Source organism: Saccopteryx leptura, chromosome 6, assembly GCF_036850995.1.
Source record: "Saccopteryx leptura isolate mSacLep1 chromosome 6, mSacLep1_pri_phased_curated, whole genome shotgun sequence".
Taxonomy (NCBI): Eukaryota; Metazoa; Chordata; class Mammalia; order Chiroptera; family Emballonuridae; genus Saccopteryx; species Saccopteryx leptura.
The window spans coordinates 124,961,714-124,988,704 of NC_089508.1; the positions used below are offsets into that span (position 1 = coordinate 124,961,714).

Sequence of the window (26,991 nt, forward strand, 5' to 3'; positions counted from 1 at the left end):
AAAAAAATTGTTTCCCCCCCTCCTTTTTTCCTCTCCTCTCCTCCTCCTTCTTTCTTGAGAAAAATCTTGTGGTGAACTGTGAATTATATTTTACTAAATAGAACAAACAATGCCTGTAATGGAGGGCTTGAATTGGGGAGAAGTAATAAAGGGGCAAAAAAACAAACAAACAAGAAAAACCAAACAGAAAAAGGTGGGGTATGGACCCACAAAAAGAAAATAAGGAAAAAAATTGGGTCAAGAGTAAAATGATTTGCTTTTAGGTGTTGGTTGACTAAGAGTTATGATGAGAGGAATAAGAGGGAAACAGGAAAATGGGACAAATTAAAAAGTTACTATTGTATTTAGTGGAATAAGAACTAGATAAAATGGAGATCCAGGGATGGGAGCACTGCTAATGTGTTAAAAAGGTTAAGTAAAAAACCCCCAAAATGCCACAAACATAAGTTTGAGTCCCAGATAAGATAATTTGTTCGTTATTGAGGTTTGAATGAGAGGAGACATAAAGAAGAAAGGAAGAAACTAATATAGAGGGAGAAAAGAAAGAGAGAGAGAGAGAGAAAAAAAAGAGGGAACCCCTAAAAGAAGAAAAGAGAAAAAAAGAGAAGAGAGAGAGAGTTAAGGGTTTTGGAGTGCAACCCTCATAGAGAGAAAGGAAGAGGAAAGGAAAGATAATGGGAGATGTAACACTTATGGGTAGTGTAGTTCAAGGAGAGGAGAGAGTAAGACCGGCAGGGAGTTAAACGACCAAATTGGAGGAGGAAAAAAAAAAAATCAAGAATGAAGAGAAACAAATGAACAAGTATAATAAAATGGGATAGGGTATAAAGTCTGCGGATTGTTCTTGATTTTGAGAGGTTATCTTCTTGCTTTTTCTTTTCTCTCCCTCTTCTTGGTCGGTGACTCTGTACCCCGGGTTCTACCCCTTTGGCACGCTCAGGTAGAGGTTTGCAGTTGATAAGTCTCTATGGCGATGTCATGTATTGTGCTTCAGTCTTGTTGGCAGTCGAGGCTCATTTGCATTTATAGGCTCTGCCAGTGAGAGAGTCTGTGTTCCTGGAGCCTCTCTCCTAGTCTTTCCTTCCTCAATTAGTAGCCTGATAATCTAGCTATGGGGTTGCTGCTGCCTCTGCCTGGATAGTAAGAGGCTCAAAGAGCTGGCAACTCCCCACTCTATTCCCACTCAGCACAGGACTCTGGGAAAGGCTCAGTCAGTCAGAGCTGCTAGCATAATCAGGCGGGGCTTCTGCCCACTCAAAGACTTCTGACTCTGCCACTCTGTCCGGTAACACGGGCTGGCGCCCGCTCCCTGGGTGCTTGGAGGAAACTCTCGCTCACTATCTGTGCGTGCAGACCAGGATATCAGGCCAGCAGTCTCACACTCTGAGTGAAACCTCCTCCCGCACGGAAAAGTTCCAGCATTGGAATTGGCTCTCGCTCCCTCCGCACACGGCTTTTTCAGGGTGCTGGGGCAGCCCGGAGATTCCACACACAAAGCCCCCTGACTCTGCCTCTCTGTGGGGTAACACGAGCGCCCACTGCTGAGGCACTCGGAGGAATCTCTTGCCCACTATTTGCGCGCGCAGACCTGGAGATCGGGTAAAATGGCTGCCCCGCTTGTCTTTCTTTGTCTGGGTTTGGCGCAAGTGTTAGCTTGTATTGACTGGGTTGCCACAGGCACAGTTTTTCCTCGGCTTGGATCTCCGTGCCACAGCCTGGTTCGGCCGTTTGTGCCGCGGCCTGGATCTATTCACCCCCTTTGCCTGTCTCAGTTTCTATATTCTCAGTTCCCAGTGAAAGCAGCCCTGTTTAGGTTAGTGAGGAAGGCGAAGCATTTCTTACTCCCTATTTCCTTCGGGGTTTGGTTATATATTTAGCCAATTTTTCGCTCGACCATACCTTCGGGTGTATTTTGAAACATCTGGAGGCTCCAAGGATAGGTTTTTCTGTTTCTGGTTGAAGATCTTATTGAGTTTTGGGGGAGATTTATCGGTATCGCTTCTTACCCCGCCATTACTCTGACGTCATCTCTTCTCTTTTTATTCTTATAACACAGGCTAAGATCCTTAGTGAAATGTTGAATACAGGCTTTTTTATTTTTTTTTCTGACTTAAAGGGAATATTTCTAATATTTTGCCATTAAAAATGAAGTTTTCTATATTTGATTGTACACTTTATCAAGCCTATAAACCATCTTCTAGTCTGGTAAGAGACTCTTTAAATATGAATAGACGTTGAATGTTAATGCATTGTTTCAGTCTATAGAAATGATTGATGTATTTGATATGTAGATTGATTTTCAGTGTCTTTATTATTATTTAATTTTAACTATTTTTAAAAATTGCCTTTATGATATTTTCTCTGACCCATGCATTTATTTAATTACATTTTCAAAAGTATGACCTATGTTAGAAATACTTGACTATTTTATGGTCAGAGAGAATGGTACCTGTAATGCTGACACTCTGAAAATTGTTGAAACTGGTTTTATGGCCAAGTACATGCAGTTTTTGTGAACATTCCAAGGGGGCTTTAGAAAAATGTTCTTAATCAGTGGGCACAGGTATTTTTATATATCTTTAAAATTGAGGTTGTAGATTGAGTTATTCACGTCTTCTATATCTTTGCTAATGTTTGCCTGCTTTATCTGTCAGTGATAAAGGTTGAAATCTTCCAGCAGCTGCTTTGTTGGACTATAGGGGAGATGGGGCATGACTGACCTCAGTGTCCTTCAAGCAGTCCTGTTAGTGATCACTCTTGCTGGATGGCCCCTCCTGCCATTGTACCTGTAATTTCTGAATTTAGAGTTTTTCCATTTCTGCAATAGTTTGTTTTGATTTCTTCTGCTGGTCAACACACTCTCTAATATCCAAAATATTCTCAAAAATTTTTATCTACTGATTGTATCCTTTCTTTTTTTTATAGTGGTTACAACATGTGTGTCTTTTCTGCTATTAGAATGAAATTTTGATAAGTGTTGACCTTAAATGATCATATATTTCTCCAGGAAAATGGTTTTTTTGAGAAACAGCAAGAACTGTACTTGGGGACATGCAGTCTAATGGACTTGGGAGGGGCTGTTGTAAAGGAAGAGTTTATTGGAGGAAACTGAAAGTTCAAAGTATATTAACTTTTCGTTGGCTGAGTTGTGGCAGTCTCCTATTGGCTGAACTGTTACTGGGCAAAGAGAAATTTTTTTACTCTTCTTGAGATAGTAATATGATCCGAGATGCAAGGTACTCATGGTCCTGTTGCGGTCAGTAGTGTGTGTTGAGTGACATGTGCATGACCATTCTCAACTTTAGCCTCTCAACTCCATTTTAAATGAGCTTTCTGCTTATTAATTTTCACAAAAGAAAAGAGAAAAACAAACACCTTAGTTCAGTCTGCCATCTTGACCCTTTGTGGGACACATTTTTATTCTTTTGTTCTTTTTTTTTATTCTCTCAGTAAATGTTTATTGAGCAAATGATCTTCTAGACCTCTATTTCCTCATCTATCAAATGGGGATGATAATAATACTTGTCCTAATGGCTTATAAGAAACATTAATAAGATAACATCAATATAAGTGCTTTGTAGACTGGAAAGATCTACACAGATGCAAAGGATGACCTCAGCATGTTCCTTTAACTTTTGTGTAACTGATATTATAAAACAGCTCAGCAACATTAAAGGAAAATGACTGCATTCGGCATATTGTGAGAGGCTCAAACAAAATTTTATTTGCCATTTTTTGAGAAAATCATTTGCCAGGAAACTATTGGGTACTTTAATAGAAAGTCACATATTTTGTAAATGGTAATATTTAGTCTCAAAACAAATGCTGTTGTGGGTGTCTTTTTTCCTTACTTTTTTTTTTCTTGTACTATGTTATTGGCATGTATATTCAATTAGGCATTTCTCCTTTAAAAATAATTTTACTTAAAAACCTTATTTGCTGATTCAGCATATTATATAAATGTATTTGTTTTAGCTTAGAAAGTTAATGTACACTGACAGAAAGAATGCTAAAATTTCCACTCAGGCATATTTAAGGGACAGAATGAGCAACTGATGCAAAAGACCAAGTGGTTTGTATTATAATATATCGAAACCTGCCTCTCAGTTTTTTTTAAATCCCTATATTACACAAAAATAAGTAATTCTTGATTAAATTCTATAGCTGTGTGTTGAATGCTGTTTTGCATATAAGGTTTGTGCTGAAGGTGTGCACCAACAAGTAGGTTAGGTAAAGCCAAGACATGAATTACCCTAGTAAATATGTCCTATTGTGAGGATCAGGAGCACTCATAAGGAAAAAAGAGCGATTCAGATGAGATTGAAGAGTACTTAGGAGCTCCATAGATAGATGGTAAAGGAAGCCTTCCCAAGTTTTAAGAACAGTAGAATAAAGAATTGTATTGCCTGACCAGGGAGTGATGCAATGGATAGAGCATTGACCTGGGATGCTGAGGATACAGGTTCAAAACTCCAAGGTCACCAGCTTGAGTGCAGGCTCACTAGGTTAAGCATGGAGTCACTGACTTGAGTATGGGATCATAGACATAACCTCATGGTCTCTGGCTTGAACCCAAAGGTCACTGACTTAAAGCCCAAGGTCACTGGCTTGATCCCAAGGTCTCTAGCTTGAACAAGGGGTCACTCATCTGCTGTAGCCCCATCGGTCTAGGAACATATGAGAAAGCAATCAATGAACAACTAAGGCAGGGGTCGGGAACCTTTTTGGCTGAGAAAGCCATGAACGCCGTATATTTTAAAATGTAAATTTGTGAGAGCCATACAATGACCCGTGTACGTTATGCATTATCCAATAAAAATTTGGTGTTGTCCCGGAGGACAGCTGTGATTGGCTCCAGCCACCCGCAACCATGAACATGAGTGGTAGGAAATGAATGGATTGTAATACATGAGAATGTTTTTTATTTTTAACATTATTTTTTTTATTAAAGATTTGTCTGCGAGCCAGATGTAGCCATCAAAAGAGCCACATCTGGCTCATGAGCCATAGGTTCCCAACCCCTGAACTAAGGTGTGACAACGAAGAATTGATGCTTCTCATTTCCCTTCCTGTCTGTCCCTCTTTCTCTCTCTCTCTCTCAAAAAAAAATGTATTCAGTTGGGAAGTTAAGGGCATATTTAGAAAATGGAAAATTATTTTTTTTTCCTTTTGGCTGAAGCTTCAATTACACGTAGGGGAGATAATGCAAACAAGATGGCTCAGGGACATGTTGTATGCAATATAGTTTCTCCTGTGGCCAAATGTACCAATTTCTGTAAATGGCCCATGGAAGCTTATAAAAATATACTTTACATTTTATTATAAATATAGATGTAGATCATATGCATGCATTCTTCCATGTCATTATTTTACTCTTCTGTGGGTATGTTCTTATATTTCTTTGGTCTATTAGAAGTCACTAAAACTTATGATTTCTTAAATATGTTCCAACCTGAAGACTCTCTGAATCTTGAAGTGACCACTAAACTACAAATGTGTATCACAAACCCCTGAATAGTGTTGATGTCTTTGGTAGAGAAGAAGCAGACCCCTGGGCTTTGAGACACACCGGCCTCTGCTTGAATCTTCATTCTGCGTGTTCTTAGTTGGGCAGGTCAAGTGACTTCCCTAAGCATCATTTCATTTCTTCACCTTTAAAACGGGGAGGATTATGTCAACTTCATGAGTTTGAGTGAAGATTAAGGTGCTAATTTCCATAAAGTGTTTGGTGCACAGCAAACACCCCCACCCCCACTCAAAAAAACCCCACAATGGATGGCAGCTATCCTTATCATAAAAATATCGGTCTCTCAAAACTAATGGAAAAGAATTATTTAATGAGGCCAAAAAGATTATATAAAGCTACAAGGAGATATGGTCAGATTAAAGCAGAACATGAAGTGAGAGGAATAAGAAAATGACTATGGAGTTGGGGGAGTGTCCAGGAGGACACGAAGAGAAACAGCCCTGGCCAGTTGGCTTAGTGGTAGAGTGTCAGCCCGGCATATGGATGTCCTGGATTCAATTCCCTCTCACGACACACAGGAGAAGTGACCATCTGCTTCTCCACCCCACCCCTCCCTTCTCTCTCCTCTCTCTTCCCCTCCTGCAGCCATGGCTCGAATGGTTCAAGCACATTAGCCCCAGACGCTGAGGATGGCTCCATGGAGCCTCCACCTCAGGTGCTAAAAATAGCTCAGTTGCTAGCATCCGCCCCAGACGGGTGTTGCTGGTGGATCCCAGTCAGAGCACATACAGGAGTCTGTCTCTCTATCTTCCTTCCTCTCACATGGAAAAAGAAGAAGAAAAAATAAGAAAAAAAGAAATATAGGAGATCCTAGAGAGAGGAGGTTTACAGTCAAGAATCCAGAATGTGGCTGCAAAGTTCGTAACCAGATCTCACTGGAGTCAAAGGTTCTGAGTAGGAGAGAGGGTAGAAGGAAATATCTAGGATGCTTTCAAATGGGAAGAGAGGGGTGAACAGTTGAAAAGTGGTAAAGAGCAAAAATAGGGTTCTTAATGCTATTTATAGAGGATGAGTCGACCATACCTCTCCAGTTGGTGAAGGGGGAGGCGGAGGGTGCTAGGAGGTCAGTGTGGATTTCTCAGCAAAAGGGTGAATGAAAAACACTCTGTCTTCCCTTGAGTCAAAAAATGGTGTTAAGTATCAAATTTCACTCTCCTGAATCATGATTTGAGAAAGAATCTTAGAGATAATCGAGTCCCACTCTAACTTTACACAGGAGAGAATGAATCCTTTGGAGGTTCTAAGGCTTGCCCACCACCACACATTGCTGGAGGGTGAGTGGTCTAGGAGCAGCGTAGTCATGATGCCTAGTTGTAGCATCTGAGACTTTTGGGAGAGTGAAAGCCTGGGGATGACCCAAAAGGGAGTGGTTGTGGCTTTAAATCTTCATGGCAGTAACAGGTAAGCCAGATCCATTCACTGTGTTCAAAGCTATTTGGATGAGAGCTCAACCGTTTCCAGTTAGTTCCCCAAATGCTAACCCTGTAGTGATGGTTAGATTTCTCCATCAACCATCTGAGTCTTTTGGATGGTGGTGGGGAGGTAGGGCAAGGGTAGAACCCTACTACATGCATCATCACATTCCTGTGGAGAGCCCGCAGTGGCCCAGCACTGGTCTGTGTGGTTGCCATGTGCCGGTGAGCCCATCAAACAAAGATCGGACCTCGCCGTCTAGCTTGTTTGCCCCTGGAAGTGGAGTGGAAAAGCGGGGTCTGGATATGGTGCTGCGTCTGTGTCACCACACCTCGCCCTCCCTGCCCACTACCCTCTTTCAGGACACCTCGATGCACTGTCACTGGTCCAAGACTGCCCTCTGCTTTGGCACAACATCAAGTCTCAGATCCAGTGTGGCCTCGTTTGCTCCTTACTAGTTTCCCACGAATACCTGGTCTCCCAGGGAGCCTGTTAGCAACCCGATGCTGGGAGACATCCCTGTGTCCCTCATTGTCCTGTGTCACACAACATTGGACACTAGATGCATGCATGCAGCACAAAACTATTGAGCCTTCACGTCAGACTGAAGCAAAGAAGATGTGTTGACCATAGAGACACCTTTCAGAGCTGAGTGATGCAGCAGAATCTCGCTGGGGGGCCCAACAGCACAACCACTCCAGGAGTCCCCACTGTGAGGAGCAAGTGGTGAAGACCCAGAAAGCACCCCGGAGGTACCCCCTCTAGAACTGTACCTTCTAGGTGCTCTGGAAAATTTATTCCAGGGGAATTGAAACCCTAAATGCCTTGAGTAAGCACTATGGTACTATTGGATGAAAGGGGACCCATAACCATGAAGCATATAATGATTAACAGAATTCTATGCCAAAACTTACAGCTAGATGCACTGTGATGATTAAGCTAAACAACGCTTAATCATTTTGGCTCTTATTCCTGAGAAGGAAGGCACAGTGAAGTAGAAACACAGTAAATTATTTTTAAAGTTTACATATTTTATTGGGTTGTATAACCTGATTCTAAGTACAATTACTTGGCTTCTGATTTCCATGGTTCATAGCATGTCTGTCAGTAACCTTGGCAGAGATGGTTTTGTCCAGCCTCAGTAAAGGTTGCTGTCCAACCAGAGCTGCCTTCCCCCCAGTTACTGTTCCTGTCTCCCGTAAACGTATCTGACATTTGAACAAACCATTAATCCAAGTGTGAGATGCGTGTCATGGCCTTACCATGCACCAGCCCCCAGAGGTGGAATTTGATGTGCTCATCAGAGGTGGCCCTATGTGTTAGCTAAGGGGGTGGGCCTCTCCATCAGTTGTCTTGATTGATGTGCCAGTTGGCCAGTTCTCAAGTGACTGAATTTTTCTTTTTTTCTCATTTTATTTGTTTATATTGATGGGAAATAGAGTTTTTTGAGCATCACAGAATAGATTAGAACTAAGACTTACTTCCGTTTCAGTTTCAAGAATTCGATTTGCGTGCTTCCCACAGTTCCTTATGGTTATGCCCATTTTCTCCTCTTTGGGAAGTTGCATGAGGGCACCACTCTGCTTATGTTGGGCATTATACCAGATACTTAAAGATGCAAGATGGGTCCTCACTTCCAAGAGACCTGTGTGTGGACTGAGTGCCATCGGAACCAAGATGAGGACATGGCTACTTATGCTGAGGAAAGTCTGGGAACCCTTCGCAGAGGATGTGTAGATTGGAGCTTTGTCAAATAGGAAGGAGTTTGTCAGTTGAAGAAGCTGGGGGGGGAGGGGTGGTGAACTTCCCAGACAGAGCAATTGTGCAAAACCAGGAAGTCTGTACAAGCTCACACTCTATTATCTAAAGCCCTTGGGGCCCTGATGTGTTTCAGAATTTGTAATTTTACTTATATTAAAAGGATAATATGCTTTGCACAGTGGCAGTATCGTAGCCAATGAGGTTTATCCAAGGCGCGATTATTGCTAATTGATAATAAAATTTAAAAAAAAAAAAAAAAAAAAGGATAATATGGAACATATATTGCCTAACACCGTAAGCAGGGGTCCAGTCAAATACATGAATACATATATCCAGAGCAAAAACTCTGAACATATATAGTGAGTGGTGTTAATTGAAGACTATTATTCATAGTGTTGTATCAGTTAAGTCATGTTTTGCTACCAAATGAGTTTGAATATCATATGTAGATACCCCCTTGAAGATAAAAAAAAAAAAAGCCCATAGGTTTTTAAGCTTCTTGGATGTTGGAATCTTAATAGGGTTTTGGCTGTAATATCAGCAAATTCCTAGCGTTAATGCTCATTGGACTGACCCAGGTCATGTGCTTATCCCTAAGCCAATCACAGTAGCCAAGGGAATAAATATGCAGATCGACCAGCCCAAATCCTGGGGCCCAAACCCACCACACAATTTGGGTGATGGGTTATCTGTCTCGATCACAGGGTGATATCAGGATGGTGTTTCCAGAAGAAGGGATACTTAGCAGGTAAAAAAAATCACAGGTGTTCATTATAAGTGCAACACAGGTGTGCCCACATTATACAGCCTAGATCACGTGGTCCTAAAAGCAGAAGCAGGATTTGGACCCCAGTCTGTTTCATTCCAGAGCCTGGGCTAGACTGTGGTGCTTGAACATGGCAGTGGAACACAGTCTTCCCTGTGCAATCCACTGCTCACCTATGTGATGCAGTTAGATCCTAGCAAAGTGTGTGAGAAGGTGCTAATTACATGGAGTGCAGAGCTCAGCCTCAAAGGGTGTGGTAGAAGAGATGGGAGAGACCAGGGATTCTCTTGGAAATTTAGTTGCAAACAAACACTGGATTAGAGGAAGGAATAGAAGGCAGGTTTTCCTGGATCCTGAATGAACTCCTGAGACCCTGGGGCATAAATTACAAGGAATGATAACAAGAGGTAAAAACTTTGCTCTAATTTACTGACATGAGAAGAAAAGCAAAGGAATCATTAGGGTTCAGATGCTCTACACTGGCTCCTGAGGGACTCAGGACACAGGTGTGATGATGGCAGATGAAAGTCATTGTTTCTGGCCACATAAAGGACTGTTTTCTGCTTTCCCTAGAATTGAAACAGGCCAAAGGCCTGAAAGGGTCTTCAAGTATATCTGGCCCAGTGCCCCCTGATTTCAGTTATGAGAAACCTGAGGTCCAGCAAGGAGAATAGCTTGAGAAGGTCACGGCTAGGACTTAAAGCAGGGGTCTCAAACTCGCGGCCTGCGGGCCGCATGCGGCCCGCCGAACAATTTTGTGCAGCCCACGAAGTTCAAAATATTTTGGATAAAATTAAGTAAGCCTAGGGGCCTACTTGTATTTTTCATTTCTCTAGCATCCTAGCTAGATATTAGCTTAGTTAACAGCAGTTGTGATGTGAACTACAGTTTCTGGTCGTTTTGTGACACTGAGTAAACTGCATGTACGATTGTGCTTGTTGTACTGATTTTTTTTTGTTTTCAACTGCAGTGAGAAAAGTGTTGCATAACAGTTGCCTTTTGTAGACCTAGTGCGGCCCGCCAAACGGCTGTGATCTTGCTCTGTGGCCCACATGCTGAGTTGAGTTTGAGACCCCTGACTTAAAGAAAAGTAAAGGAGCTAGGAGTTGAATGGTTTCCTTTCATTTGGTTTTGTTTGAGATTTTTTTTTCTTCTGAAATTCAATAGTGAATTCAAGTACCCTTCAGGTATTGTTATTCTGTAGCAGTGCATAGTTTGAAGATTGTGTGTGTTTTCTCTTTACGGGGATTTAATCAAATAAAAATGCACTCTAAGTTTTGAAATAGCTATAGGTAAAAATACCTACTCTTTTGAGTACTGAGAAGTTTGTGGTCAGAGATGTCCATGCAGTTCCTTAATTCAGGGTCACCCAACAGATTCTAACCCTGGTGTTTGCTGAACATCAGCTTTGTGCTCAGGCATTATACCAGGGGTCGGGAATCTTTTTGGCTGAGAGAGCCATGAACGCTGCATATTTTAAAATATAATTCTATGAAAGCCATACAACAACCTGTGTATGTTACACGTTATCCAATAAAAATTTGGTGTTGTCCTGGAGGACAGCACCATGAACATGAGTGGTAGGAAATGAATGGATTGTAATACATGAGAATGTTTTATATTTTTAACATTATTCTTTTTTTAAAGTTTTTATTTATTTATTTTTTTATTCATTTTAGAGGAGAGAGAGAGAAAGGGGGGGAGGAGCAGGAAGCATCAACTCCCATATGTGCCTTGACCAGGCAGGCCCAGGGTTTTGAACCGGCGACCTCAGCATTCCAGGTCGACACTTTATCCACTGTGCCACCACAGGTCAGGCTTAACATTATTTTTTTTTTATTAAAGATTTGTCTGCGAGCCAGATGCAGCCATCAAAAGAGCCACATCTGGCTTGCGAGCCATAGGTTCCCGACCTTTGCATTAAACAATCTTATCAATTCCCAGAAGAGCCCTCTGTGGTACAGATTATCATCCCATTTTTAGATGAGATAACTGGGCTGGCCATATCAGTAACATGCTGTGTGTAAACTGTGGACGGCTGGGGTTGGGATTTCTCCTTACTCCTCAGCCAGGCTAGATGATACTATCCCACCCTAAGACTGTCATCTCTTGGACCATTTGTTTTTTTCATGTTTATTTTATTGGCCCTGGTTGGGTGGCTCAGTGGTAGAGTGTTGGCCCGGCATGTAGATGTCCCAGGTTCGATTCCTAGAAAGGGCACACAGGAGAAGTGCTCATCTGCTTCTCTACCCCTTCCATTCTCACTTCTATCTCTCTCTTCTCCTCCTGTAGCCATGGCTTAATTAGAGCAAGTTGGCCCCAGGCACAGAGGATGGCTCCATGGCCTCCACCTCAGGTGCTAAGAAGAGCTCGGTTGCTGAGCAATGGAGCAATGTCCCAGACAGGCAGAACATTGCCCCCTAGTGGGTTTGCTGGGTGGATCCTGGATGGGACGCATGTGGGAGTCTGTCTCTGCCTCTCTTTCTCTCATTGAATAAAAAAAAAATAGTTTATTTTATTGGTTTTTTAGAAAGAGGAAGGGAGCAAGCTCTGTTCCCTTATGTGCCCTGACTAGAGATCGAACTGACAATCTCTGTGCTTCGGGATGATACTCTAAACCAGTGATTTTCAACCTTTTTTGAGCCGCGGCACATTTTTTACATTTACAAAATCCTGGGACACAATACCTACCAAAATGACACAAAATGACACTCTAACACAGTACATATTATACATATAGTTAACAATATAGTTTCTAAATGTATTTATACTCACTTAGTGTGAAACCTGGGCCTGTTTCTATGAACACAAAAGGGATATCCTGGCAGGAATGGTAGAAAGACACACATGAAGCTCTTCCTCAACTGTTCTCAGTCTCTCTCTGTTTTTAGTTTTTATCGCAGTCAAGCTTGAGAAGCTCAGCTCACATAGATATGTGGTTGAAAATGGGAGCAATGTCAAAATAGCTTTGTTGGCCAGAATGGGGAACTCCTTGGCAACAGATAACCAAAAACTGTCCAAAGGAAGATCAGCAAACTTTAGCTTTAAAGTTAGATAACATTGTGATGCATTGTAAATCACCTTCTGCGGGGGCCTCTTTTAAAAAAAAAAAAAAGGTCAAATATCTATATACACCATCAGGATAGACATAACCAGCTGAGGCTGAGGCTTCATCTAGTGGTGGCAACATTTACCTCCAGTCCTGACCAGGATTAGAAATCGGGACCATGGGGAGGAGTAGCAGCTTCAACTACTCGCCACGGCCATACAACGACAAGTGACAAGTGTGTGGCAGCCCGAGTGAGGACCTTCCTGGGTGTGGATGAGAGGCGGCCTACTATTGGTTCATCGCTAGTGGTCAGGATGAATCCTAGAAGGTGATTGGTCAGTGAGCGTTCCTTGTGCCTCCACTCTTCCTGTCGCTGATAGCTGGAGGGATTGTGAGGGGAATGTTTATGTTCAGATGGAGGCGGCTGGTGGCGGGCCGGATAAATAGCCTCCGTGGGCCATAACCAGCACACAGGCCATAGTTTGGGGACCCATGTTTAATCTTCCCACAGCACACCTGACCATGTCTCACGGCACACTAGTGTGCTGCGGCACACTGGTTGAAAAACACTGCTCTAAACAACTGAGCTATCCGGCCAGAGCTTTGACCATTTTGCCCCATAATTCTCATCCCTTCCTACCTCTACCAGATTTTGTTTTATTATGTTTAATTTCATTGTAGTCAGTTGAATTATAATTGACTCACTGTGCCTCCAGAAGGCCCTGCCATTTCTTTTTTTAAGTTGTCCTCTTAACCTTGTAGGTGACTGCACCCCTGCTCTGTCCCTCCCCAGACCTTCCCGCTTCCTTAGCCCTTGCAGGGAGAGAGTGGATAGCTGCTCCAGACACTGGCCTGTTTCCCTTTCAGAGGCAGAAGCCCCCCTGTCTTGCTAACCTGAGAGCTTACACAAACTGACCAGGCTCTCTGAAGAACACTTCAGCAGAGAGAACTGTGATTTTTTTCCCTCTGAGAGCTTAATCTCATGTAGGGATGGCATATTTTATGTCAAGGGATCTTAGAACCAGGGGAGACCACCAGATCAGCCCTCTCTTGTTAAAGATCAAGACTCTGTCGACCAAGTTCACACAATAGTGCTACAGTTAGTTCTATCAAGTGGACCCTTTGCCCAGAGCAGTGAGTGGGTGGAACTGCCCTTCGCGGTCATAGGGGTCCTTAGAAGAGTCGGCACAGGACAGTCACAATCATCACTGTGGTTGCTATGTTGCGCTAGATCCCACAGCATCCGTCTTGATCTGGTTCTCAGACACAGAACCTGAGCCAGGAACCCAGTGCAAGTTGTTCATGTGGCAGGAAGTCTCAGGAAACCTCAGCAGGGAAGAGGAGTGGGGAAGTGACATAAGGAGAGGAGGCACCCAGTATGGATGTGATCAAGCCAGGGATGCTATGGGCACCTGGGTCTCCATCCTGCTGGGGACTTCTGGGGGTCAATGTAGCACAGAACTCAGAGTTACTCACAGAGGGACAAGGAGGCTGGCACGTGTGCCCTCTAGCTCCTCTTCATCAGTGGTTGAGGGCTGCTTCCAGACCATTACCTGTCCTGCACTTCTGGATTGCTGCCAGCATGAACAAGGCTCCCAGGCTGAGTCATGGGAGTTGCCAGCACTTGGCCTTCAGAGCAGTGAGGTGAGTGTGGAAAGGACGTGGCAGGGCACGGTGGACCCGGGGACAGTCCTATTTATGAAGATTCACAAGAAGAAGCTTCATACAGTCAGGAACAGGAAATCCTTGTGTGTGCGTCTGTCTGTCTGTCTGTGTCTGTGTCTGTGACTTACAAACACTGATTTCGATGAACTGTCTTGCTTACTTCTCGATCTTGGCAATTGGGAAGCCCAGAAACAGTGTGTAACTCACCTCTAGCCATTGGGCAGGGCAGTCTTTGTCCAGCCTTACCCTTTTATTTCCCTCTCTCATTGAGTTCCTTTCTGTCCCCCAGTTTCTTTGTATATTTATCCCTACCCTATTTGTGCTTGCCTTTCAGAGCCTTTCTGAGTTCCTTTATCGGTATAAGTCAGGTACAAATAAATATAAACAACAGGTTACCTGGTTAAGAGACAAACCTGAAACTCACTTGCAAGGGTTTTTTAGTCAGGGTTACTCCAGAGTGGCCACCGGAACAAGGTGGCCATCACCATCGTGACCCATGTGTGATTTTGTTCAGGGGTCCCTGAAGCCAGACTGGGGCCCACAATTTGCAATTTTGCTGAGTTGGGATTCTGAACCCTTTTGGATGGATAACATGGAAACTAGAAGAATAAATGAAAGCAAGTTCTAGCAGAGCAGCTTCCAGAACTTTCTATAGCTGGAACCTTCCACTTTTTTTTTAAGGTTAATATTTAAAACACTTGCTTCTGTGCATGATTTTTTTATCCCTATTTTTACCCCAGTCTATATAGTATGTGACAACTTTTCTTTAATGAGCTTATGTTACTTTTAACTGGGGAGACCCAGGAAAATATATTTCATTTCATCTGAATATTTTCCTTTTTAGATTTTATATATTGTTTTTTAGAGAGAGAGAGAGAGTTAAAGGGAAAGTGAGAAAGAGGGGGGAGAAATGGGAAGCATCTATTTGTATTAGTTACTTCCTGTATGTGCCTTGACCAGGCAAACCCAGGAATTCAAACTGGCGACCTCAGCATTCCAGGTCAGTGCTTTATCCATTGCGCCACCACAGGCCAGGAATATCTGAATATATTTTAATCATGACATCCCCCCCACACACACACATGCCTTGCTTTCTAAAAATAGATGTTTCACTAGAACCATCCAGGGTAACATGTGGCCTGTCCCTCAGGAATCTGAGGCTGGGGTGTTCTCTTTGCTGGGCTGAAGCCGTGAAGAAATGGAGACCTGGCCTGTGAGCCTCAGGGATGTGACACGGAGCCATGTACTGTCTCTCTCTGCCATCTGGTTTCACGTGTCAAACAAGGAGCATGTGACAGTGAATGTCCTAGCACAAAGGATGGGGCGGGGGAGGGGGAACAAGCATAGACTCCACTCTTGTTTTTCTTGTGCCTGATAATTAACCATGTCGCCTAGGCATCTCTCAGAGGTTATTTGTGAGGCCTTCATTCTAAAAAAGGGTTTAAAACAACCGTGTAAAAAAAAAAGGTACTGTAATGCAGAGGGAAGAAATCAGAGCCAAGGGAGAACCTGGGATGGGAAAAATAGACAGGGAAGTCCTACTGGGCCTTGATCAGAAATCGTACTCTGAGCTCCACAGCAGCCAAAGCAAAGACGGGAACACAGTCAAATCTATGACTCATAAGTCAGAAAAGAAAAGTAAAGAAAGAAAAAACACTAACTTATTTGGGATGTGGCACTGAGCTAAATAGTCTGGAGGAACATTGACAAAGAGGATAAAAGATGCTCATCCTTGGACTCAGGAAGCCAGCACCACTGTTTATGGGGACAGATAATATGCTAGGTAACACCAGCTGAACACGTCCTGTCCCCTGGGCACTGCCCTAGCCTGTGTGACCGTGGCATGGGAACACCGAGAATCGGGTACAGCCGCTCATATTTGGAGAGTAGAACTCACTGTTTACAACAGGCTTTCCTGTCTGTGTTCTTACCTTAATTACAGCAAACCCTGGGCGATAGTGGCCAGGAAGACCTTAGTTTTGCATGAGGAAAGCAAGGTTATACAGCCAATGATTGGTGGACCTGCAGTGTATAAATATAGATTTTTCAGATACACCTTTTCCATTACTTCATGACCTGGGGAAGGGTTGGGGAGACCATGGTGATGGAAATGTGCATGTTTAGACCCCTGAGATATTTAGCTCTAGAATCCGAAGCTGAGTCTGTGGAAGGAGTCTGTTCCCATGCTTGCCGTTAACTGTATGGTGCCAGGTTCCCTGTGCCCCCACCCAAGGCTGCGGGGTCTTCACTGGGGAGAGAGGAGGATGGCAGCTCTTCCAGGAACACTCATCTCAACTGGGACAGCCTGTCTCTCTCTAGTTCTGTGGCTCCAGGCAGCTTCCCAGACTACACTCCAGAGTGTTATTAGTCATTTTCACATTAGCAGTTGCTCTTTGGTAGGCTGGCCACATCTCCGGGGGCTATGTAACCATCACCACTGTGCCAGGCTGTATAGGGGCCCAGCCGTGGGCTGTGTCTCACAGGCTGGGAGAGAGAAGGCCCAGTGTCCCACAGGGGGCTTCCCTGGCATTAGCAAGTATGGTTTTCTGCTGTTACCAATAGATACACTCCCTCCTGCCTGGACTTTCTCAGGAAGATCCACAGTGGAAAAGTGCCTGATGTTGACTCCAAACCTGGCGAAGAGCTCACTTGTGTTCCTTTCTTTCCTTTTTTTCTTTTTTTAAATTAATTTCAATGGGGTGACATTAATAAATCAGGGTACATAGTACATATGTTCAGAGAAAACATCTCCAGGTTATTTTGCCATATAATTATGTTGCATACCCATCACCCAAAGTCAGATTGTCTTCTGTCACCTTCTATCTAGTTTTGTTTGTGCCCCTCCTTCTCCCCCATTGTAACCCCCACACTCTTGTCCATGTCTCTTTGTCTCGTTTTTATGTCCCACCTATGTATGGAATCATGTAGTTCTTAGTTTTTTCTGATTTACTTATTTCACTCCGTATAATGTTAGTCTCTTCTGAGCCCCGAGATCCCACGTCCCACATCCGTGCCCTGGAGTCTTACACATTAGCTGTGTCTCTGTGGGGGCCTTCCCTGTGGGGGAGCAGCACATTGTGTGTGAGTTTCCTGCACCCAGATAAATAAACCCTGTCCTGAGCGTGAGTTTTCAGGTTCATTTCTGGCATCCCTGTGCCTAAGTTTCTGTATTGAATAAAACAAAAATGTTCAGCAAATCTCAAGAAATTCTTCAATTAATGGAAAAAAGAGCTATCCAAGCTTGTATTTCATTTTTTTTTAATAATTTTATTTTTTTAATAGGGTGACATCAATAAATCAGGATACATATTTTCAAAGATAACATGTCCAGGTTATCTTGTCGTTCAATTATGTTGCATACCCATCACCCAAAGTCAGATTGTCCTCTGTCACCTTCTATCTAGTTTTCTTTGTGCCCCTCCCCCTCCCCCTTTCCCTCTCCCTCTCCCCCCCACCCCCCATAACCACCACACTCTTATCAATGTCTCTTAGTCTCACTTTTATGTCCCACCTATGTATTGAATAATGCAGTACCTGTTTTTTTCAGATTTACTTATTTCACTTCGTATAATGTTATCAAGATCCCACCATTTTGCTGTAAATGATCCGATGTCATCATTTCTTAGGCTGAGTAGTATTCCATAGTGTATATGTGCCACATCTTCTTTATCCAGTCATCTATTGATGGGCTTTTTGGTTGTTTCCAAGTCCTGGCCACTGTGAACAATGCTGCAGTGAACATGGGGCTGCATGTGTCTTTACGTATCAATGTTTCTGAGTTTTTGGGGTATATACCCAGTAGAGGGATTGCTGGGTCATAAGGTAGTTCTATTTTCAGTTTTTTGAGGAACCACCATACTTTCTTCCATAATGGTTGTGCTACTTCACATTCCCACCAACAGTGTATGAGGGTTCCTTTTTCTCCACAGCCTCTCCAACATTTGCTATTACCTGTCTTGTTAATAATAGCTAATCTAACAGGTGTGAGGTGGTATCTCATTGCAGTTTTGATTTGTATTTCTCTAATAACTAATGAAGATGAGCATCTTTTCATATATCTGTTGGCCATTTGTATTTCTCCTGGGAGAAGTGTCTGTTCATGTCCTCTTCCCGTTTTTTGATTGAATTGTTTGTTTATTTATTGTTGAGTTTTATGAGTTCATTGTATATTTTGGATATTAGGCCCTTATCTGAGCTGTTGTTTGAAAATATCATTTCCCATTTAGTTGACTGTCTGTTTATTTTGTTATCAGTTTCTCCTGCTGAGGAAAAACTTCTTAATCTGATGTAGTCCCATTCATTAATTTTTGCCTTCACTTCTCTTGCCTTTGGAGTCAAATTCATAAAATGCTCTTTAAAACCCAGGTCCATGCGTTTAGTACCTATGTCTTCTTCTATGTACTTAATTGTTTCAGGTCTTATGTTTAGATCTTTGATCCATTTTGAGTTAATTTTAGTACAGGGGGACAAACTGTAGTCCAGTTTCATTCTTTTGCATGTGGCTTTCCAGTTTTCCCAGCACCATTTATTGAAGAGGCTTTCTTTTCTCCATTGTGTGTTGTTGGCCCCTTTATCAAAAATTATTTGACTATATATATGTGGTTTTATTTCTGGGTTTTCTATTCTGTTCCATTGGCCTGAGTGTCTATTTTTCTGCCAATATCATGCTGTTTTGATTGTCGTGGCCCTATAATATAGTCTGAAGTCAGGTATTGTAATGCCCCCAGCTTCATTCTTTTTCTTTAGGATTGCTTTGGCTATTTGGGGTTTTTTATAGTTCCATATAAATCTGATGATTTTTTGCTCCATTTCTTTAAAAAATGTCATTGGAATTTTGATGGGAATTGCATTAAATTTGTATATTGCTTTGGGTAATATGGCCATCTTGATTATATTTATTCTTCCTAACCAAGAACAAGGAATATTCTTCCATCTCATTATATCTTTTTTGATTTCCCTTAACAATGGTTTATAGTTTTCATTATATAAGTCCTTTACATTCTTTGTTATGTTTATTCCTAGGTATTTTATTTTTTTTGTTGCAATCATGAAGGGGATTATTCTTTTGAGTTCGTTCTCAAATGTTTCATTGTTGGCATATAGAAAGGCTATTATTGACTTCTCTATGTTAATTTTGTATCCTGCAACCTTACTGTATTGGCTTATTGTTTCTAGTAGTCTTTTTGTGGATTCTTTGGGGTTTTCGATGTATAGGCTCATATCATCTGCAAAAGTGACACCTTTACTTCTTCTTTTCCGATATGGATGCCTTTTATGTCTTTGTCTTGTCTGATTGCTCTGGCTAGAATCTCTAGTACCACATTAAATAAGAGTGGAGAGAGTGGACAACCCTGTCTTGTTCCTGATTTAAGGGGGAAAGCCTTCAGTTTTGTACCATTTAATATGATGTTAGCTGATGGTTTATCATATATGGCCTTTATCATGTTGAGATATTTTCCTTCTATACCCATTTTGTTGAGAGTCTTAAACATAAAATTGTGTTGTATTTTATCAAAAGCCTTTTCTGCGTCTATTGATAAGATCATGTGGTTTTTGTTCTTTGTTTTGTTGATATGGTGTATTACGTTAACCGTTTTACGTATGTTGAACCATCCTTGAGATTCTGGGATGAATCCCACTTGATCATGATGTATTATTTTTTTAATATGTTGTTGTATTCAATTTGCTAGTATTTTGTTTAGTATTTTAGCATCTGTATTCATTAGAGATATTGGTCTGTAGTTTTCTTTTTTTGTGCCATCCTTGCCTGGTTTTGGTATGAGGGTTATGTTGGCCTCATAAATGTGTTTGGAAGTATTGCTTCTTCAAGTTTTTGGAAGACTTTCAGTAGAATAGAAACCAAGTCCTTTTTAAATGTTTGATAAAATTTGCTGGTATAGCCGTCAGGGCCTGGACTTTTATTTTTGGGGAGGTTTTTAATGGTTTTTTCTATTTCTTCTATACTAATAGGTCTGTTTAGACTTTCTGCTTCTTCTTGACTCAGTCTAGGAAGGTTGTATTGTTCTAGGAATTTATCCATTTCTTCTAGGTTGTTGAATTTAGTGGCATAAAGTTTTTCATGGTATTCTACAATAATTCTTTGTATATCTACGGTATCCGTGGTGATTTCTCCTCTTTCATTTTGGATTTTGTTTATATGAGTTCTTTCTCTTTTTTCCTTGGTAAGTCTTGCCAAGGGTTTCTCAATTTTGTTGATCTTTTCAAAGAACCAGCTCCTTGTTCTATTAATTTTTTCTATAGTTTTTCTGTTCTCTATTTCATTTATTTCTGCTCTGATTTTTATTATATCCTTTCTTCGGCTGGTTTTGGGTTGTCTTTGTTCTTCTTTTTCTAGTTCCTTAAGGTGTGAAGTTAAGTGGTTCACTTGGGCTCTCTCTTGTTTGTTCATATAGGCCTGAAGTGATATGAACTTCCCTCTTATCACTGCTTTTGCTGCATCCCATAGATTCTGATATGTCATATTGTCATTTTCATTTGTCTGTATACATCTTTTGATCTCTGCACTCATTTCTTCTTTGACCCATTCATTTTTTAAAAGTATGTTGTTTAGTTTCCACATTTTTGTGGGATTTTTTTCCTCTTTTTTGCAGTTGAATTCTAGTTTCAAGGCTTTATGATCAGAAAATATGCTTGGTACAACTTCGATTTTTCTGAATTTGCTGATGTTGTTTTTGTAGCCCAACATATGGTCAATTCTTGAGAATGATCCATGTACACTGGAGAAAAATGTATACTCAGTCACTTTGGGATGAAATGTCCTGTAGATGTCTATCATACCCAGGTGCTCTAGTGTTTTGTTTAAGGCCACTATATCTTTGTTGATTCTCTATTTGGATGACCGATCTAGAGCCGTCAGCGGTGTATTGAGGTCTCCAAGTATGGTTGTGTTTTTGTCATTTTTTTGTTTTAAGGTCAATAAGTAGCTGTCTTATATATTTTGGTGCTCCTTGGTTTGGTGCATATATATTAAGAATTGTTATGTCTTCTTGCTTCAGTGTCCCCTTAGCCATTATGAAATGGCCATTTTTGTCTCTGAGTACTTTTGCTGTCTTGTAGTCAGCATTATCAGATATGAGTATTGCTACGCCTGCTTTTTGTTTGGATGTTATTTGCTTGGAGTATTGTTTTCCAGCCTTTCACTTTGAATTTGTTTTTATCCTTGTTACTTAGATGAGTTTCTTGTAGGCAGCATACAGTTGGATTTTCTTTTTAATCCATTCTGCTACTCTGTGCCTTTTTATTGGTGAGTTTAATTTGTTTACATTTAGTGTAATTATTGACACTTGTGAGCTCCCTATTGCCATTTTATAGATTGCTTTCTGTTCGTTTTGTGTCTTGTTTGATCTTTCTCTTTCATTTTTCTATCTTCTGTTTTCATTTGGTTGATTTCCATACATCTTTCCTCTGTTGCTATCTTTTTTAAATCATGTGCTTCTGTGGTGGTTTTTTCAATGGTGGTTACCTTTAAGTAATGAAAAGGGTTCCTACCTTGTTCATTGTAGTGCACTATTTTGTGAGTACTTTTGCACTCCATCGTCCTTTGCTACTGTTAATCTCCATCCTCTCCTCCCCCTTTCTTTTTGTTGTTGTCACAGTTTAAATTTGGTTTCATTGTGTTCTTCTTGGAGCTTTTACTTGTGGCTTTGTTTTTTTTTTTTTTTTGCTCTTTGTATCTGATTGGAGAACCCCCTTTAGGAATTTCTGGAGTGGGGGTTTTCTGATGATAAGTTCCTTCATCTTTTCTGTATCTCAATGTTTTTATTTCTCCTTTATATTTGAAGGATAGCTTTGATGGGTATAGTATTCGTGGCTGAAAGTTCCTCTCTTTCAGGACTTTAAATATTGGGGTCCACTCTCTTCTAGCTTGTAGAGTTTCTGTTGAGCAATCTGATGATAATTTAATGGGCCTTCCGTTATATGTTGTATTCTTCTTTTGCCTGGCTGCCTTGAGAATTTTTTCTTTGCCGTTGGTTTGTGCCAATTTCATTATGATGTGCCTTGGAGTAGGTTTGTTGGGGTTAAGGAAACTCGGAGTTCTGTTTGCTTCTTGAATTTGAGGCTTTAGTTCATTCCACAGGCTTGGGAAGTTCTCATCTATTATTTGTTTGAGTATGTTCTCCATTCCATTTTCTCTCTCTTCTCCCTTTGATATACCTATTATTTTTATGTTATTCTTTTTGATGGAGTCAGATAATTCCTGTAGGGCTATCTCAATTTTTTTTATTTTTGAGTCTCTTTCTTCTCTCTGTTGTGCCTCAAGTTGCTTGTCTTCTATTTCACTAATCCTACCTTCTATCTGGCCTGTTTTATTAGCTAAGCTTGTTACCTCGTTTTTCAGCTCGTGAAATGAGTTTTTTATCTCTGTTTGATTTGTTTTTATAGTTTCAGTTTCCTTGAAAATATATTCTTTTTGTTCGTTGAGTTGTTTTCTGAGCTCCCTTAATTTCCTTTCTGTGTTTTCTTGTATATCTCTTAGTATTTTTAGGATTTCTATTTTAAATTCTCTGTTGTTTAACTCCAATGTTTCCAACATATTAAATTTTTTCTCCATAGATTTTTCCTCATCTATCTGTGTTACCTCTCTTTCTTTTGTATCCATGATATTTGATTTTCTATTTCTTAATGGCATCTGAGGGTGGTTTTGTTGATAGTAGTAATGAGCTTTAATAAAGAATAAAAAGTTAAAAAATAAAAATAAAGAAACAAAAAGAGTTTTTTAAAAAAAATTAATAAATAAAGAAAAATAAAATAAAAATTAAAAAAAAGGAAATTATTCCCCCCCCTCCTTTTTTCCTCTCCTCTCTTCTCCCCTCTTTCTTGAGAAAATCTTGTGGTGAGCTGTGAATTATATTGTGCTAAATAGAACAAACAATGCCTATACTGGAGGGCCTGAATTGGGGAGAAGTAATAAAGGGGCAAAAAAATAAAATCAGAAATAATGGGGTATGGACCCACAAAAAGCAAATAAGGAAAAAATTTGGGTCAAGAATAAAATGATTTGCTTTTAGGTGTTGGTTGACTAAGAGATATGATGAGAGGAATAAGATGGAAACAGGAAAATGGGGGGACAAATTAAAAAATTACTATTGTATTTAGTGGAACAAGAACTAGATAAAATGGAAAGCCAGATATGGGAGCACTGCTAGTGAGTTAAAAAGGTTAAGTAAAAAACCCCCAAAATGCCACAAACATAAGTTCGAGTTCCAGATAAGATAATTTGTTCGTTATTGAGGTTTGAATGAGAGGAGACGTAAAGGAGAAAGGAAGAAACTAATATAGAGGGAGAAAAGAAAGAGAGAGAGAGAAAAAAAAAAGAGGGAACCACTAAAAGAAGAAAAAAGAAAAAAGAGAGAGAGAGAGAGTTGAGGGTTTTTGAGTGCAACCCTCATAGAGAGAAAGGAAGAGGAAAGAAAAGATAATGGGAGATGTAACACTTATGAGTAGTGTAGTTCAAGGAGAGGAGAGAGTAAGACCGGCAGAGAGTTAAACGACCAAATTGGAGGAGGAAAAAAAAAATCAAGAATGAAGATAAGAGAAACAAATGAACAAGTATAATAAAGTGGGATAGGTTATAAAGTCTGCGGATTGTTCTTGATTTTGAGAGGTTATCTTCTTGCTTTTTCTTTTCTCTCCCTCTTCCTGGTCGGTGACTCTGTACCCCGGGTTCTGCCCCTTTGGCACGCTCAGGTAGAGGTTTGCAGTTGATAAGTCTCTATGGCGATGTCATGTATTGTGCTTCAGTCTTTTTGGCAGTCGAGGCTCATTAGCATTTATAGGCTCTGACAGTGAGAGAGTCCATGTTCCTGGAGCCTCTCTCCTAGTCTTTCCTTCCTCAGTTAGTAGCCTGATAATCCAGCTATGGGGTTGCTGCTACCTCTGCCTGGATATTAAGAGGCTCAAAGAGCTTGCAACACCCCACTCTATTCCCACTCAGCACAGGGCTCTGGGTAAGGCTCAGTCAGTCAGAGCTGCTAGCATAATCAGGCGGGGCTTCTGCCCACTCAAAGACCTCTGGCTCTGCCACTCTGTCTGGTAACAAGGGCGGGCACCCACTCCTGGGGCGTTTGGAGGAAACTCTCGCTCACTATCTGTGTGCAGACCAGGATATCAGGCCGGAAGTCTCACACTCTGAGTGAAACCCCCGCCAAAACGGAAAGGTTCTAGCGTTGGAATTGGCTCTCGCTCCCTCCCCGTGCGCAGCTTTTTCAGGGCACCGGGGCAGCCTGGAGATTCCGCTTTTGGCCCACACAAAGGCCCCTGACTCTGCCCCTCTGTGGTATAACACGAGTGCGCACTGCTGAGGCACTCAGAGGAAACTCTCACTCACTAGCTGTGTGCAGACCAGGATATCTCGCTCCCTCCCCATGCGCAGCTTTTTCAGGGCACTTGGGTGGCCCAAGATTCCACTTTTGGCCCACACAAAGGCCCCTGACTCTGCCCCTCTGTGGGATAACACGGGCACCCACTCCTGAGGTGCTGGGAGGAATCTCTTGCCCACTCTCCGTGCGTGCCTACCAGGATATCAGGCTGGCCGCCTCACCCTGAGTGAAATCCCCGCCCGCACGGAAAAGTTCCAGTGTTGGAATTGGCTCTCACTCCCTCCCCGTGCGCAGCTTTTTCAGGGCGCTGGGGCAGCCCGGAGATTCCACACACAAAGGCCTCTAACTCTGCCCCTCTGCGGGGTAACACAAGCGCCCACTGCAAAGGTGCTCGGAGGAATCTCTTGCCCACTCTCCGTGCGCGCCTACCAGGATATCAGGCTGGCCGCCTCACCCTGAGTGAAATCCCCGCCCGCACGGAAAAGTTCCAGTGTTGGAATTGGCTCTCACTCCCTCCCCGTGCACAGCTTTTTCAGGGCGCTGGGGAAGCCCGGAGATTCCACACACAAAGGCCTCTAACTCTGCCCCTCTGTGGGGTAACACAAGCGCCCACTGCAAAGGTGCTCGGAGGGATCTCTCGCCCACTCTCTGTGCACGCCGACCAGGAGATCGGGGAAAATGGCTTCCCCACTTGTCTTTCTTTGTCTGAGTTTGGCGCAAGTGTTAGCTTGTATTGACTGGGTTGCCACAAGCACAGTTTTTCCTCGGCTTGGATCTCCGTGCTACAGCCTGGTTTGGCCGTTTGTGCCGCGGCCTGGATCTATTAACCCACTTTGCCTGCCTCAGTTTCTATATTCTCAGTTCCCAGTGAAAGCAGCCCTATTTAGGTTAGTGAGGAAAGCGGAACATTTTTTACTCCCTATTTCCTTCAGGGTTTGATTATATATTTAGCCAATTTTTCGCTCAACCATTCCTTCGGGTGTATTGCGAAACATCTGGAGGCTCCAAAGATAGGTTTTTCTGTTTCTGGTTGAAGATCTTGTTGAGTTTTGGGGGAGATTTATCGGAATCGCTTCCTACCGCGCCTTTACTCTGACGTCATCCTCCAAGCTTGTATTTCAAAATGTTATTTCCATGTTATCATTGCATTAAGGTGAGCTTGCCTCACCAAATCCCCATAATGTCTGGTATGCCTCTCTAAAAATGCCTGGATTCGCCCTAAGAGTGCATTTGGAGGACCTGCTGTAGGCAGGATGCTCCTGTGAGCTCTGCAGGAGGTACAGGAGTCAGTGAGACCCACACTCTCTCCAGTTTAGTTGTGGAGTTGCTTTAGAATCAGTAGAGAGTATCAGATTTGGCTTGGGGACAAGGTTTTCTCTGCGTGCATGTGATCTTTGACACTGTACAATGTAGCACCTCTGTGTGTCCCTTGTGGGGAGATGTGGGCTCCACTCCTGGGATAGCCACAGAGAGCTATCTCATCAGTTGACTGGACGGACATCTGGGAATGGCCTTCATATTTCTCTGGGCACTGTGTTTTCTTTCCTCCAGCATTCTGAAAACTGGGTTTTCCTATTTGCCAAGCCTAAGTTGTTCTCCTACAGAGTTTGTCTTTTATTATAAAAGTAATGAATGTTCATTGTTGAGAGGCAGAGAAAGATGGCAGAGAGAAATTTAGAACAACCTAATAAGGAAAATAAAACCCCAACGCTGCAAAATTCCTGCAATTAATATTTTGGATTTAAAGAAGTACTTCTGCCTGTGGTTGTGCACCCTCAGCCCTGGCCAGTTGTGTGACTTCTTGGTTGGGGGGTAACAATCATTATACGTGGGCAGTTTTCTCGTGTCATTAATAGCCTTCAAAACCTTGTCTCCTGATGGCTGCCTGACCTGCAGTTGTCCAGGAGGCAGCTGTCATTTCCCCGTTTCCTCTGTGCTGGACTTGTGGATGCCTTCCACCCCTGTCCTTCAAACACATCTCTAAAGTGGCAGCTGCAGCACAGTGGACACATCCAGCATGTACAGGTCAGGCCTGGCACCTAGCCAGGTCTAGGGATAAAGGAGGAAAAGGCAACGCTTGCCCTCAGGGAGGGGGAGGGAGCACCGGCCCTGGGTGTATATCCTGTGTGCTGTGATACTTAATATTAGGGCCATCCCCTCCTAGCACAGCAGAGCTGGAAAGGGCCCACTGCATCATCTAATACTAAGTCACATTCAGTATCATCTAAGACAGGGGTTGGGAACCTATGGCTCACGAGCCAGATGTGGCTCTTGATGGCTACGTCTGGCTCGCAGACAAATCTTTAATATAAAAAAAATAATAATGTTAAAAATATAAAACATTCTCATGTATTACAATCCATTCATTTCCTACCGCTCATGTTCATGGTTGTGGGTGGCTGGAGCCAATCACAGCTGTCCTCCGGGACAACTCCATATTTTTATTGGATATTGCGTAATGTACACGGGT

General features: G+C 42.1%; 1 protein-coding gene and 1 pseudogene across 3 annotated transcripts in view; both read left to right on the forward strand.

Annotated features, from left to right (window-relative positions):
• Positions 1 to 26,991, forward strand: part of THSD4 (thrombospondin type 1 domain containing 4) — a 715,204-nt gene that overhangs the window by 484,148 nt on the left and 204,065 nt on the right. The window lies entirely within an intron of this gene.
• Positions 8,869 to 8,951, forward strand: LOC136377743 (U4 spliceosomal RNA; annotated as a pseudogene).